This window comes from Diabrotica virgifera, chromosome 6, assembly GCF_917563875.1.
Source record: "Diabrotica virgifera virgifera chromosome 6, PGI_DIABVI_V3a".
Lineage (NCBI taxonomy): Eukaryota > Metazoa > Arthropoda > Insecta > Coleoptera > Chrysomelidae > Diabrotica > Diabrotica virgifera.
Genome location: NC_065448.1, coordinates 135,998,355 through 136,012,604, shown reverse-complemented (window position 1 = coordinate 136,012,604; position 14,250 = coordinate 135,998,355). Strand labels below are relative to the sequence as shown.

The 14,250-nt window shown below is 33.7% G+C and overlaps 1 long non-coding RNA gene across 1 annotated transcript; it reads left to right on the top strand.

The window, feature by feature from the left end:
* The first annotated feature begins 7,052 nt into the window (after window positions 1–7,052).
* Window positions 7,053–8,117, top strand: LOC126886041 (uncharacterized). The gene is made up of 2 exons (XR_007698560.1): window positions 7,053–7,488; window positions 7,787–8,117. It is a non-coding gene; the product is annotated as an uncharacterized LOC126886041 (long non-coding RNA).
* The last annotated feature ends 6,133 nt before the right edge of the window (window positions 8,118–14,250 follow it).

Here is a 14,250-nt window from a genome sequence, read left to right as displayed (position 1 = left end):
TAAAAAATTGAAAAAATGGTGTATACATGAGGTCTGTAGACCCAGTAGAAGCAGAATTGCACCTAATGAAAAGTAGGTTCTCCTTCGTCAAATTCCAAATCGGATATTTCAATGTGAAATAACCCAAATAAGAAGCACTTTTCGGGGAAAATTCATTTTAATATTTTTAAAGTGTTTAAAAAAAGGTTTATGTTTGTTTTCTAAAAAAACTTGTAACGTCCCTTTTATTTTTTGGTAAAAAATCACGAAAATCACCCCCTAATTAGCATCACAAATAAAATTTATCATTACCATTTCACAAGTTACTTTTTCTATGTATATTATCTGTAAGTCTCATCGGTTCAAAGTGCTTCTTTTTGAAAAAGATGTAGTTAAAATGGCTTGAGCGAGTAATATAACTAATCACGAGTTTAGGCAAATTTGGAACAGCCCTAGCATAACAATTTTTGTCTAAGAAAACAAAAAATCAAAAATATTCAGAAAAGCAAAAGGTACATTTTATTACTCTTTGAAATTTTTGGTATTACTAATAATTTTTAAGTTAATTCGATGAACAATTCCGATTTTTTTCAAAGTAAAAGAAAATGTTTTATTTTAAACCCCATTTAAAAAAAAACTGAGCACTTTAAACCAATGAAACTTATAGATAATATAAATAATACATAAATAAAATAACGTGTGAAGCGGTAACGATTAATTTTATATCAGAAGCTAATTAGGGGGTGATTTTTGCCATTTTTTACCAAAAAATAAAAGGGACCAACAATATTTTGAGCAGAACTCACTTACTTTTAATATCAGAAGTCTTTTTTAAAAACAAAAACAAACCTTTTTGTAAACACTTTAAAAAAGTTGTAATTTTTTTGTTTATTTGACATTGAAATATCCGATTTGGAATCTGACGAAGAAGTACCTACTTTTCATTAGCTGCAACTCTGCTTCTACTGTATCTGCAGACCTCCGCATACATCATTTTTTTCAATTTTTTATAAGCTATATTTTTAATATAACATATTTATATAATATTTTTTTCCTCAAAATACTTACTTTTTGTGTTATCTCCGAAAAACCGTCCAAAAACATGTTTTTTTTTTGTTAAAAATGAACATATTCACTAGCAAATAACTCGAAAAGTATTGACTTTGTAAAAAACTCTATAGAACAAAAGTTGCTTAGAATTAGTCATTATATCCAATTCCGGACTTATTTTGAACGTATTTTTTTCACCCTCGAGAAAATTTTTTTCACCCCGTATTTTCCAATTTTTGTAAAATGGAGGGGATGTAGAATTGTAACCTTTTTCTTATACAATAATAGACAATTTCAACTACCTATTCCGAAATTTTCATCCTTCCTTTATTTGTTTGAGGTTTTCGTAAAGTTTTGTGTTCCTTGATCGAGATATAAGGATAAAATACACTACATAATCCCAGATACCTACGGTATCAAAAGGATTAATAGACATCGATTGAAAGACAATAATTCACTACTATTAATCTCACTGGTCGCTCTTTAACAACTGTAGGTGTAAAAGTGTAAAGATTAACCTTTCTACCATCAATGGGTAGGTACGCCTGGATTATCTAGTAAAATTAAAATTTTTATATCTTTGTTGTATCGCAAATTTGAAATGTGACTTTTAATGAGATAAAGTTTATACCCTGGGTAATGAATTTGCATTTTAAAATATAATTTTTAATATTTTTTGAACTGAGAAAAATATTTCCGTTGTTTATGGTTCCATCGGTACCGAAACAAATGCGCCTGCAGTTTATTTTTCAGAAGAGGGTGTTTTATTAGATTTTATGGCTTCTTTCAATTCTTTGGAAGCGGTTGTCGTGTAATTTAGTGTTCTACTGATGGCTTAAAGTTTAGAGTTGACAGAAAAAATAATAATAAAAAAATACTTATAGACTAAACACGATAGGGGGGTCCATGGACCTGTTGATCCCCCCTGTATCCGCGCCCGGCTTCGAATACTTCTACCAAGCCTGTCTCAAACATGGTCTATGGGATTTAACTCGGGACTGTACGCTGACCCCATGTCATATGGGAAGTATCAAATTAATTTATGTATTCTCTGACAATGTGGGCGGTATGAATGCGTGCATTTCCGAGCATCAGGGTGAAGTTGTCTTCAATAAATGGTGCATTTGGGGCATTAGAATGTTGCAGTATCACATTTATGTATATATCAGTGGTCAGAGATCCCCTAGGGACGATGTACAATTCTGTACGCGCCTACGAATATATACCAGACCACACCTTAACTGAACCCCCTTAAAAAGTTACTCTAGACTCTAGGGCTAAAAGTGCATGCGGTATAGTGTTCACCATCTCTTAATTTCAAATCTCAAATCTGGACTCATTGATAAGCATCACATTTTTCCAGTCGTCTGCCTTCCATTCGTGATGCTTCCAAGTGAAATGTAATCTGGATAAAAGACGTTCCCTGGAAAGTTTGGGTTTTGTAGCGAGTCTTCGAGTATTCAGATTAGCCTCATTTAACCGTCTTCTAAATGGTTACTTACTTACTTACTTACTTACTCCGTGGCGTTACAACCTTTCGTAGGATTTAGCCGACTCGACAACATGCCTCCACTGTTTTCTGTCTTGAGCAACCTTCATCCAATTCTCCACGCCCATAGTGCTTAGGTCTCCTGCTATATTATCTCGCCACCGGAGTCGAGGGCGTCCGCGTGGTCTCCTTCCAGTTGGGACTTCCTCCCACACCAGTTTTACTGTTCTTTGGTCAGAATGTCTTCTGAGGTGTCCTGCCCATTGGAGTCTTCTGGACTTTATTTCTTTTATGATGTTGGCGTCTGGGTAACTTCGATCTCTTTGTTAGTTCTTATCCTATATTGGTTGTTCACTAACATTTACGTTCATGACACGTTGAAGACTGTTTCTTACCTCTATAGCAGATAAATGACAATTTCTTAGTACTGAAGATACTATAAAACGGCCGTTTTGTAGTCTCTTCAGCACTTAGTACTGAAGAAAGTACAGAAGAGACTACAAACCGGTCGATCTGATTAGTAGTTCTTCTCTGGGGACCTGTTCCAAGACGTCAAGTATAAGCTCCTGTATCTATACAACGAGCAAAGACACGTTGTACTGTACTGCGTGAAACTCCGTATCTGTTAGCTACGTAAACTTGATTTCTTCCATCCCAAATGAGAGCAACAATAGATGCTACAATTTCTGCACTCAAAGACATCTTCACATTGCCTAGAATTTGTATAGTTCTCTTTAAATAAAAGTTTTTAATACACCTTTCCTGTCTAAAATATACAGCATGCCAAAAAACGAAAGTTACAATAAAAAATAAAGTGTGTTTCGACAATTTTATCAAAAATTCAAAGGATACCCGTTTTCATGTCAGTGAGTGTATAAGTGCGAGAGAGACGCACCATATAGTGAGGCGCGCCGCGACGGCTTAAAAATCGAGTGGACGCGCGTAATTAACAATTAAAAAACAACGGTCTAAATTGAAATAAGCACCAATTACTGTTTAGAATCTTGAAATTGAATGGTTATGTTGAAGGTGATATTATTTATGCCCATCGTGAATCTTGCTTTCTGACAATTTTGTTAATGTTGAATTGTCCCATTAATCCTGTATTCATGTAATCCATTATTCCTGTAATTGTGGATGAAGACAGATTAAAAGGACATACCTCTGAAACAAATATCTCAAGCTTGAGTAATATAGGAATAATATCTACAATGAGAAATAAAAATATAAAATGCTTAAAGTTTAAGATATATGTCACCAATTATGTATAAAATTTAATACTAGTTTTCTAGTAAGACTGTCTGTTAGAAAAGGAAAATATGGAGAAATGATGTATGTATTACCAAACCAATAACTCAACCAATGTTAACATGATGTTATTAGTAATAAAATTACTAGTATGCATTAAGTCAAATTCTGTACATATTTAACTTTATTTACTAATTTTTTTCGTATAGTTTAAAATATCCATTATAAACGAATAACTGGAATATTCCCTGCACTAATGACACTAATCTAATCTAATAGACAAAACCTTCTTTTGTAAGACAAAAATCTAATAACCCCTCTAAACTCTAGTATTGTTTCATTTTCCTCTGCAATCAGTTAATACGGCGAGTAGAAGCTTTGCAGGAGGTTTGCAAACCACCTACGAACTGTATTCATTCCCAATGAAACAACTGACCCCAACCGAGAGGAAACATTAAACCAAACACTTGAAGAATCATACTAGCCATAATTACCAGAAAAATGATCTAAAAAAAGTTAAATAAAGACCACAATAAGATTCAATACCAATCTTAAAAAGTCCCAGGGTGCGACCTCATCACAGGACAAATATTACAAGAACTACCGGAAAAGAATGTACATATCTAACATAATTATTAAATTCAATTAAAAAAATCAGCTAGTTCCCGCCACAATGGAAAGTAGCCGAAATAACACCCATTTTAAAACAAGGTAAACCACCTGAAACGGTGGAATCATACCGGCCCATCAGTCCACTACCAATGCTCTCCAAAGTGTTCTAAAAACTTTTACTAACAAGACTAACGCCTTTCCTCGTAGACAAGTGAATAATTTATTCCAACTCAACAATTTGGATTCAGGCAGAAATATTCTATCATTCAACAAGTATATCGAATAGTAAACAGAATCCATAAAGACCTCGAGACATCCAGACATTGCTCCGCACTGTTCATAGACATAGGACAAGCTTTTGACAAGGTATGGCATCAGAGGTTGCTCTATAAGCTGATGAGTTGCTTACCTCTAAACTATTACACACTACTAAAGTCATACCTTACAAATAGACGTTTTAGAGTCGAATACGACAATGAAATAACAGATCTCCCACCCATAACAGCGGGGATCCCACAGGGAAGTGTACCGGGTCCTGTCCTGTGCCTACTCTACACTGCCCACCTGCCAACATCACCTGCCACAACAATGATTCTGCGTTCTTATTCTCCAACAAGAATCCACACATCGCATCAGAACTCCTACAAAATAACATAAATGAAGTCGACAAATGGTTAAAAAATGGAGAATTAAACCGAACGAGTAAAAGTCGATGCGTGTAACATTTACAACATGTAGAGGAACCTGTCCAACTGTATGTATTAACCGCAAAGACATAGAGAGATGATGTAAAGTACCATAAGATGTACAGTAAACAAATACCATAGAGAGATGATGTAAAGTACCTTGGGGTTCACCTAGATAGAAAACTGACGTGGAAAAAACACATATTTTCCAAAAGAAAACAACTGGGCCATAAAGTGAGAGACATATACTGGCTAATAGGAAAACCATCCCAGTTAACAACTCATAATAAATTACTCCTGTAGTACAAAGCGGTGTTGAAGCCAGTATGGACCTATGGGATAGAACTGTGGGGAACAGTGGCAAATTCTAATATAGAAGTTATACAAAGGTTCCAATCCAAAATACTAAGGATGATTTTTAATATACTGTGGTATATCACCAACAACGCCGTACATCGAGCTGCAGAAATAACTTATGTAAGGGAAGAAATTACATATCGAATAAAAAAATACAAGGACCGATTGCGGGAACACCCAAACCACCTAGCAAGGAACTTGATGCAGATGTGTGCAGTGCGCAGGTTAAAACGTAAAGTTCCTAGTGATCTAGTGTGAGCAAAAAAAAGTGTAGTGTTAATTCATGTTTTTTCTAGAACCAATAATATCCTAACATTAAGTACCCTTTCAGTCTAAGACACTGGTGTCCGCCACAGGTTTTCAATTGCAGCAAAGCATCAGCCACTAAAATCAGCCAGTCACTCAAAGTGGCTCGTCTGTAGTCGTTCATTTATATCAGTGGTGCTCAGACTTACACTGCGTAGTGCGTGGGATCTACCACATAAACTGCAAGCATCCAGCGATCGACTGCCAGTAAAAAAAAACAATTTTAAAAATAAAAAGCTTTATTGCACGCTTCACTTTGATAAAAAGTTGGAACTACAGATAGTTATAATAAAAGTCATGTTTTTCAGTTTTATTTTATTTGAATGTTGATGCGGCACAGCATATCCTCCACAATTTTTTTTATGTGATGGTACGTAATGTAATTACCGAGGACCAAATGTAAGCATGATGAGAGATGTTCGTCAGCCGATTCATCATCAGGGTTTTTCATTCCGGATGGAATGTTTGCCACTCTTACTAAGTTGGTACGTAATTACCGAGGACCAAATGTAAGAATGATGAGAGATGTTCGTCAGCCGATTCATCATCAGGGCTTTTCATTCCGAATGGAATGTTTGCCGCTCTTACTAAGAGCTCACTGAGTCGCTTATTGGGGTGAATCACTCCGCATTCCACTTGTGTGTTGTCAAAGTTTGTTGTATGACTTGGCTTTCGTTACAATTTTCTTCCATTCATTTTGATATGTGCATAGTTCCCTCCAGTTTCTCACATCCAGAATTTTGATATCTCTCATGACCTGGTTCTCCCATCTCTCTCTGGGTTTTCCCCTTGGTCTTTCAGTTTCTGGTTTCCATCTGGTGATCTTCTTAATCAGTAGTTCGTTTTTCCTTCTCTGTATGTGTCCCAGCCATCTCAGTCTCTTCATCTCAATAATAAATCTAACTATATCTTCTTCCTTCATTATGTCTCTTAGTTCATGGTTCATTCTTCTTCTCATTTCTCCGTTTTCCATTCTTATTGGGCCCATAATCCGTCATTCTTAATTTTTCTTCATCTGTTTCCGTGAGGCACATTGTCTCATCTGCGTACGTAACTACTGGTCTGATTGCAACTCTGTATATTTTCAGTTTTGTATTTCTGAATAAGTTCTTGTCCTTCATTAGCCTACGATATTTCTAGTATGTTTGTTGCCTGTTAGTATTCGCTCCGTTACTTCTTCACTTCTCTTATTTTGGCCATTTACTACTACTTCCAAATATTTTAATTGTTAATTCTTTCAAAAGTGTAGTTTTCTATTTTGATTTACCTCATCCTGTTATCTTCTCTTCTAGAGCAGAGTAGATATTTTGTTTTTCCTTCGTTAATTTCTAGACCTTGTAACGTTACAAACGTCACATATTTGCTATTTTATTTTCAAATAAGTATTTTATTCTATTTTCTTTAATAATTCTTTAATAATAATCCTCTTCTATTTGTTTTACCTTTTTTCCCGTTAAAAATTGGTTGGCGCCCTCTTTCGGTATTTATAGGCATATCTCAACATTCTTGTTCTATCTCAGAATTCACATTCTTATACAATCGTTCTGTGGTTCATGACAGTGACTTCGCACTGTCAAAACCACCTTTGCACTGTCGTCTCTCGTTTCAAATTTTAAGCCCCCACTCACGAACTCTGTCAATGTCAAGTCAAACCCTTTCTCTTTGTCAAAATGAAGAATATTTTTTCATTAAATTCTAAAATCTACTTAAGGCAATGTCTGGCCTCATAGCCACATTTTCAAACAGACGTTCTTAATTGGGGTAAGTGTTTAAATATAAATGTACACATTTTTCTAAGCCTATATCCGTAATCTTTTTTATGTTCCTATCTAACCTTACTTTTCTTACTTTTTATTGTTGTACCACATGGTAAAATTTTTATATTATCTATTATCTTCATATGTGTGTAGTAATCCACAACTATTTAACTACTAACATTATTTAATACTATTCATTTTGTATAACCTTGCCTTTCTGCAACATTTCTGGATTATTTCTTGGAATGGCAAGGATATCTTTCATTTATTCTTGGTGTCTAATGTACCTGTATGTATTCTAGTTTTCTGGACAAATAAGAATCTTCACCGGACAACCCTTCACCTCGTGGGAGGACTCCCTGAACCTGGAGCCCCCAATATCGCCGGCGATGCTACAGTAATTTAGCATAGACACCACACCATCAACCAACACCTGTAGGCCTGGTGGCCAGAACATCCACGTCGCCAGAGCCCGTGGCAGAACAACAGCAAGACACCAAGAACCCGCAGACAGATACCAAGTGCCATCGATAAGTATAATCTCTGATCTGTAAAGTTTCGGCAAGGTCTTGTAAATTATTTTTTTGATACTTTAATTATGTCTTTTATGAAAAATAAACATGATTAGTTAAATATTATTGTTTTATTTGCTCCATTCTGCATTTTCATTGTTCATGTTTTTGATTAGGACAAGGTGGACTCACAACTTGGGAGATTGAGCTAGTCTAGGGTAGACGATAGCTATCATAGTTGATTGAAATATTATTCTCGAGTATTATTTCAATTATCTGGGGTCAATTTAAATTTGGAAATCTCTCCGAAAAATATTAATTTTTGGCGGATTATTTGATTTATACCGTTCTAATTTAGTTTGTTTAGTTTTGTTAAACTTTTCCTTATTTAGTTTACATTTTGAAAGTGTTCATAAGTTAAACGTTACTTGAAAACTCCTCTATGGAGTCATCTAGTGGAGGCGAACCGCCTGATATTGAGAATTCGATGGATAGTAGCTGTGATTTACAAGATTTAAATGGATTTCTACCCAACCAGCCTCAAAATAAGATAAGTAGTAGTATTAATCTTAACAATATTAATGAAAAACAAAATACTTTAGTAAACTCAGATCAACCAGAAAAAACCAGGCCTGTTTATTTATACGAAAAAATTGATTTAGGACCTTTTTACATTTTCATTGAAAACTCCAGTTTAAATTTTACAGGAAAATTAAACGCTGTTAAAATAGGCGAGATCCTATTTACGTTACATCCAGAAATTGACAATTATATAAAAAAAATTGACTCAATCGGACGCAACCGAGTTAGGGTCTCATTTAAAAATTATAGTAGCGCAAATGCTTTAGTTACTTCCAAATTCCTTATTCAAAAAAATCTGACCGCATACATTCCAAAATTTCAATTGTTTAAACTAGGTGTAGTAAGGGATATAGATTCAGATATATCGGAAGAATATCTTAAAAATAGAATAAAGGAATTTGATCACCATTGCAAATTCTCGGTTGAGTATGTGAAACGAATAACAAGAAAAATAGTAGCAGATGACAAAGTAATATTTAATCCAACAAAATCAGTTATTGTGTCTTTTAAATGCCAGAATATACCAAAGTATGTAGTAATTAATCATGTCTTACACACTGTTGAAAAATACCAGCAAAAGGTAATTATCTGTTACCACTGCTATAGGTATGGGCACATGAGTAAGCAGTGTAAAAGTAATCCTCGCTGTTTTAAGTGTCATGAATCTCACCTTTCCGATTCTTGTTCTTTATCATCGTTTAACAAAAAATGTCTATCCTGTGAAGGTGAACACTTCACTAATGAATGGGAGATATGCCCAGAATTTGATCGCCAAAAGAAAATAAAACATTATATGTCTGAAAACAGCTTATCTTTTAAGGAAACAATTAAACTCTTTCCTAAGATAACTTATGCATCTATAGCAGCCAATAATTCCTCAATAAATTCTCATCAAACTCCAAATATGAATGCACCATCCTCTTCATATTCCTTTACTCAATTGTCCACGTCTCAAACATCTTCCAATCAGTTCGCTCTACCTTCAGTTTCAAATAGATATACAATAATAAAACCACCAAAATACAAACGACCTATCTCTTCCTCACCAGACCAAGTAACAATGGAACATCAAAAAATAATAAAGTTAAACCCCATGTCCAACAGACCTGGTGGTATTATCACCTCTTCTTCGTATCAATCTACATTTAATCCAGAACAAGGATCTAAAATACATGAACCATCAAAAGAATTAACAGAATTAATATCAAATATAGTTACAAGTATTATCTCTAATATAAATCACAAAAATTTTGAAATTCCAGAAAAATCAGTTCTAGTAAATTCAATTCAATCAGTTTTAAGTTCTCTCTTATATAATAATGAATAGATTGGTAATTTGTCAATGGAATTGTAGATCGGCTAACTCTAATAGAGAAAACCTTATCCACCTATTAGAAGACCAGAAAGTTGATATCGCATTATTATCAGAAACTAGATTTAAACCAGAAAAGTATTATAACTTTCACGGGTACAATATTGTCAGAGACGACCGCTTTTCAGTAACTGTTGGCGGTGGCTCAGCAATTTTAATAAATTCAAACCTATATTACGAGGAAGTCACCATGAAAGTAGATTTAATAAACGTCAATAAAGTAGCAATAAAAATAAAGTTTAAGTCATATACTGTCACATTTATATCTATGTATGTTCCCCCAGGAACCAAGTTATTGTTACAACAATGGAACAATTTCATAACATCTATAGAAAGACCATTTATAATAGGAGGTGACCTTAATGCTCACCACATTGCCTGGGGCCTAGACAACCAAACAGATATGAAAGGTAAAATCTTGATGGACTGTATAGACGATAATAATTTAATATTCAAAAATGATGGCTCTCCTACTTTCTTTAGGAACTTCTCGAAATCGGCAATAGACCTGACCATTTGTACTCCTGACTTAAACCACCTGATCACTTGGAAAACACTTCAAGACCTATTTGGTTCAGACCATACACCTATAAGAGTAGAGTTAGAGGATCAACCAACTCATACATATAATCCATATTCACAAAAGTGGAATTTAAAGAATGTCGACTGGAAATTATATGAACAGTATTCGGAAGATGTATTCTCTCAATTTAAAGATATAAATTCTTATGAACAAATTTTGCACAATATAAATACAACTGCATCCTACTGCATCCCCAAATTTAAAATAAAAAAACCGACTTCCAGAGGAAAATACTGGTGGGATTTAGAATGTGAAGAAGCAGTCAGAAGAAGACAGGAAAGTTTTTGTATATTCAAAGAAAATCCAAACCATGAAAACCTACTTAAGTATAAAAAAGATGATGCACATGTCAAGAAGATCACTAAACAAACTAAAAGAAATAGCTGGAGAGATTATGTCGGATCCCTAAATAGGTCAGTCCCTATTAAAGATGTATGGTCAAAAGTTAACCGAATAAAAAATAGAAAAACAAAGAACAAAGTCCCTGTTATTCTGTCGGAAGCTTCGTGGATAGAAGAGTTCCATCAAAATATCACACCGCCGTCTGCAGAATTAGTAATTCCTGATTTACAACTAAATGCTCTGTACGACTATCCAGAACAAATCCGTTTCCTAGTCAAACCATTTTCTGCCACTGAACTAAACTTTGCGTTGAAGAAAAACTCAAATTCAGCACCAGGTGCCGATAATATACATTACTCGATGCTATCAAATCTTTCAAGAATTGGTAAGGCTGCACTACTAAATATATATAATGAAATTTGGATGCGCCGCATAAAGATTCCTGACGATTGGCACGTTTACACTATTATCCCGGTTTTAAAACCAGGAAAATCATCAAAGAATTGGGATTCTTACCGTCCAATCGGTCTGGCTTCCTGTATACTAAAAACATATGAGAGACTTATTAAAAACCGTCTGGAATTTTGGCTAGAAAAGAACGACCTATTACCAAGAAGTCAGTTTGGTTTTAGAAAAGGTAAATCCACACAAGATAGCCTCTGCCACTTTTTAATAGACATTTATAGTTCCTTTACTTATAAGAAAGCAGTTAGTGCTTTGTTCTTAGATATAAAAGGGGCTTACGACAACGTTAATCTTCACATACTATACGCGAAAATGTTGGAAATAGGAATACCCGAGATAGTAACATGGAACATCATTAACTTATACATTAATCGAGCAGTTCACGTTAGATTAAATGGAGATCAATCTAACTCCCGATACACATCTTTGGGACTACCTCAGGGTAGCATCCTAAGTCCTATATTATATATACTGTATACTGCTGACTTAGAAACTAAACTTCCTCAACACATAAAAATCCTACAGTACGCTGATGATGTTGCGATATATGCAGAAAATAAGTCAATAGATAGATGTAATAACTACCTTAAATCGACATTGAATATTATAAAAAAATGGGCTACCGATAATAACTTAACAATATCAGAGAGTAAATCAACCATTGTTACCTTCACTAAAAAACGATATGTTCCTCAAAGCCATCTACAATTTGATAATACTAGTATTCCTTATAAAACTTCAATAAAATTTCTTGGCGTATTTTTAGACTCCAAATTAAATTGGAAAGAACACACAAATTACATATTACGAAGAATGGAAAATGCAATGAATATCATGAAGACTGTAAGTGTCAGTAACTGGGGAGCTGATCCAAACATATCAATATTACTATACAGAAATTTGATAAGATCAATCTTAGACTATGGATCTATTTTTTATGGCTCAGCATCAAACTCTGTACTCCAAAAAATCGAGAGGATCAAAAATAAGGCACTTAGGTTATGCACTGGTTATCTTCGTAGCACACCTATATTGGTCATGGAATGTGAGCTTAATGAACCTCCACTTTCATTACGCAGGGAATACCTAAGTGAGAAATTTATAGTTAAAACAGCGGTTAACGATAAACTGCTATTAAATAAAATTGTTCATTTAACCACCTCATACCTAACTCATTATTACTGGGAAAAAAAGAAACTGCTTTTAGTTGTGGAAAGCTTCCTCAACGTTTCTAATTCCATTGGCGACATACACCAAATTGAACAAAGCTCGTCTCGAAAGCTAAATTATGAAGATTATTTATCTCCAGTTAACTGTCATTTAAGTAATATTCGTGCGACAGACTTCCTTACTAAAATAGACCACCTTCAGTGTGTACAAAAAAACTGGGGGAGTTATCAGAAATTATATACGGATGGTTCAAAAATGGAAGGAAAAGTTGGATATGCTATATATTACCCACAAAAAAGTATAAAAATAAACAACAGATTACCTGATAAAATGACAATTTTCACAGCTGAACTCATTGCAATCAGAGAAGCATACAAAATATGTATTAATCAAAAAGAACTCAATTATGTTATATTTACAGACTGCCAAAGCATTGTAAAGACATTGAAATACAATGTACATAATTTTGCAGAAAATTATATCATCAGTGACATCATAGCAATGAACAGTGAAGCTTTGAAATCGGGCAAAAATATAATATTGTGTTGGATAAAAGCACACATTGGTATAAAAAACAACGAAATAGTAGATGATCTGGCTAAAAAAGCAACAACGAAGGAATCCACTCTGCATACTTATCAACTTCCTATGGGAGACATAATTTCTATTATGAGATCTATCAAACGGACGAAATGGCAGGAACAATACAATAATTCAGACAAAGGAAATTATTACAAAAAAATCCAGCCTACACTTCCCATCAAGACATGGTTTAATCAAGTTTCCAACAAAGGCTTTATCAAAACTATTTGTCGAATAAGAAGTAATCACTGTCTGACTCCAGTCTACAAAAGAGAAATAGGACTTGTAGATAATGATGAATGTTTATGTGGAGAGCTAGCTGATCTACAACATATGCTATTAGAATGTCCTTTACATTTTATTGAAATATCAAACTTTTTTGCCAATCTAGTTCAAATTAATGTACAATTTCCTTTTAATCTTATATACCTTTTACAATCAAACAATCTAGATGTTTATAAAATTTTGTACAACCATGTTAATTGTTTAAAATTAAAGCTCTGAGAAAAAAAGAAAAAAAAATAAAAAAAAAAATAATAATTAAATAAAATAAAAAGTTACTAAGATCTAAACCTCCGCGAGGTTGAATCGGGTTTAGGTCTTAGCGCGATAAAAAAATATACAAAAAAAAAAAAACTAAAAAAAAAAATAAAAAAAAAAAATAAAAAAAAAAAAATGTAATAAAAAAAATGTTAAAAAATATAATAAAAAAAATAATAAAAAAAACAGTAAAAAAAAACAGTAGTACTAATAGTTTTAAATTTAGATACTAAGCATATATTTTGTAAAAGAGAGAATTCAAAACACATTGACTGGCCAGTTGGTTGCTTAAACCAGTGCCAATAAAACATAAACACACACACACACAATTATCTGGGGTAGTTTATCGCCTCACTTTTGGCGCCCAACTTGAATTGTCTTACTCAAGGATTTGAGCTGTGGATTTGTAGTTCGGTAGCAAATAGTAAAGCATTAATAAATACTGTTTTAATATTATATTCATGTTTTGCAGTACATCTTAGTATTTGCAAATTTTTGATACTTTTTGAGCATTTTCTATATATTTAACCATTTTTCAAATGTTTGGGGTAAAGAGTATTACCATTTTTATAATATATCTTATATTTCAGCATATTTAATTCGCATTTAATACATTGT